The 2,754-nt window shown below is 35.7% G+C and overlaps 1 non-coding gene across 1 annotated transcript; it reads right to left on the bottom strand.

Annotated features, from left to right (window-relative positions):
- Nucleotides 1–1,041: 1,041 nt before the first annotated feature.
- On the bottom strand, nt 1,042–1,148 carry LOC128040049 (small nucleolar RNA R71). The gene has a single exon (XR_008194709.1). It is a non-coding gene; the product is annotated as a small nucleolar RNA R71 (small nucleolar RNA).
- Nucleotides 1,149–2,754: the final 1,606 nt, after the last annotated feature.

Genomic DNA, 2,754 nt, shown 5'->3' with positions numbered 1-2,754 from the left:
GCAGTAGAATGGTCAAGATTTGTCCATGACATTATTATGAAATAAAAATGAAACCTGAGTAATTCCAACCTTTATCATTCAATAGTACAAATCCTCCCCACTTATTCTTTGAAAATTGCCACAGTATTTCATTTGCCCTAGCATTTTTTTCATTCATAATTGATTTTATTAATCCATTCATTAATTCTCTTCATCAATTTGTGATATGTTTCTTTTGCACAATTTAATTAGTCAAATTCATAGTAATAGCATAACAAAATTTTTTTTCATCAATTCCGATCCATGTGGAGACAATACTCACTAATCACTTTATTACTTCATTTGACATGTATACTTGCACATTCGCATTACACATTCACACTCGACAAGTTTTTGGCACCGTTGCTGGGGATCAGCAATATTGGTGAAAATTTGGTGTGTTATTACCTCTTTAATTTTGCTAGTTTAGTTTAATTAGTTGTTTTGATTTTTTTTTTTGGATTTTTTTCTAGTGCATGAGTAGAGATATTTATGCACATTTTAGAGTATTCTTTTGATCCAGAAATTGAGGGAACTTTGAGAAGGAGAAAAGAATTGCGAGAAATGGAAATAATTAGAAATGGTCAAGTTAGAGAAGAGCCAGTACATCAGAATGGAAAGGATGTTGATATTCCTCAAATAATAAATAACAGAGATAGACCCATCAGAGAACATGTAGTGCCGATCTTGGATGATCTGGATCCAGGAACTGTCAGGCTGCATATTCAAGCTCAACATTTTGACTTAAAGCCGGTGATGTTTCGAATGTTATAAACTGTAGGGCAGTTTACTGGATTGCCTACTGAAGATCCATGGTTACACTTAAGACTCTATTTGGAAGTCTACGATGCATTCAGGTAGCAGGGTATGCCTAAAGACGCCCTGAGACTGAAGTTATTCCCTTATTCATTTTGAGATTGTGCCAGAGCATGGTTAAATGCATTGCCGTTAAGTACGGTGGCATCTTGGAATGAACTTTGTTAGAGGTTTCTACTAAGATATAATCCTCTAAACATGAATGCCAAACTGATGAATGATATTACGTCCTTTAAGCAATCTAAAGATGAAACATTATATGAAGCAAGGGAGTGATTCAATGAGTTAATTAGAAAATGCCTAATGCATGGTTTTCAACATTGGACGCCAATGTAAATGTTTTACAATAGATTGAATGCGCATACAAGGATGGTGGTAGACGCATCTACTAGTGGGAATTTTCTCGATAATTCATATAATGAGGCAAATGAAATTCTGGAGAGGATAGCAAACAACGATTATCAATACCCCACTACAAGAGTGGGGACTGGCAGAAGAGTTGCTAGAGTAATGGAACTTGATGCAATTACTTTCCTAAGAGCTCAGGTATCAACTTTAACAAATATGATAAAAACACTTGAAAGACCAGCTGTAGTGAAGGAAATGAAAGCAGCTGAGTTAACATGTGTTTATTATGGAAAATATCATTTTTTGATGAATGCCCATCGAACCCAACCTCAGTTTATTATATGGGAAATTTTAATCACAACAACAACAGCCCATATTCCAACACATATAATCTGAGGTGGAAGCAACATCCCAATTTCAGTTAGAGTAATCAAGGGGTGGGAAATTCTAGCAATGCTATTCGGTAGAATGTTGTGAGTGCACTACATGGATACAATCAGCCTATGCCACGACAAAATGTTTAGCAAAATTCAACTTCAAGTTCTTCATCTACGGAAGCTCTATTGAAGGAATACATGGCCAAGAACGAGGATATCATTCAAAGTCAAGCTGCATATTTAAGAGCTTTAGAAAATCAAGTGGGGCAAATTGCCAAAGCATTAAGCTCAAGATCGTAAGGAGCACTGCCGAGTGATATTGAAAATTCACGATCTCAAGGGAAGGAATAGTGCAAATCCTTTACACTCAGAAGTGGTACGCAGCTACCATCAGTTGTTAATGACACCACTATTGAAGAAGGTAGTTTAGATTTCACAAATAAGAAGAATTCAGAACCACTAGTGGAGCATGCTACAAAAGAAAAGAGCAACCAGAAAAATGTTGAAGCAAATTCATCTTGTATTGCTAAAAAAAATGCCACGACAAAAAAACCTCAACAACTGGAGGGAAGGCCACGGCCACATTTTCCTTGGCATTTCCAAAAATCTAACAAAAATTTTCAATTCAAGAAATTCTTGGATGTCCTAAAACAATTACATATCAACAAACCGTTGGTGGAAGCATTGGAACAAATGCCCAACTATGTGAAATTCATGAAAGATATCTTATCAAAGAAGAGAAGGTTAGGGGAGTTCGAAACTGTCGCTCTCACTGAAGGGTGCAGAACAATGCTGAGAAACAAATTGCCACCAAAACTGAAGGACCCAGAGAGTTTTACTATACCTTTCTCTATTGGAAATCATTATATAGGCAAAGCATTATGCGACTTAGGTGCAAGTATAAATCTAATGCCTATACTTGTTTTCAAGAAGCTGGAAATATGGAAAGCAAGACCTACAACTCTCACATTGCAATTAGTTGATCATTCATATGCACATCAAGAAGGCAAAATCGAAGATGTGTTGGTAAGAGTTGAAAATTTTATTTTTCTAGTAGATTTTATTATTCAGGAATATGAGGTTGATAAAGACGTACCAATCATACTTGGGAGACTTCTTCTAGCAACTAGTAGAACATTAATTGATGTACAAAAAGGTGAATTAACAATGAGAGTTAATGATCAGTAGATAACCT

The sequence above is a fragment of the Gossypium raimondii genome, chromosome 3, assembly GCF_025698545.1.
Source record: "Gossypium raimondii isolate GPD5lz chromosome 3, ASM2569854v1, whole genome shotgun sequence".
NCBI lineage: Eukaryota > Viridiplantae > Streptophyta > Magnoliopsida > Malvales > Malvaceae > Gossypium > Gossypium raimondii.
Note: the sequence above shows the minus strand (reverse complement) of the source record. Positions and strands in the feature narration are given on the sequence as shown.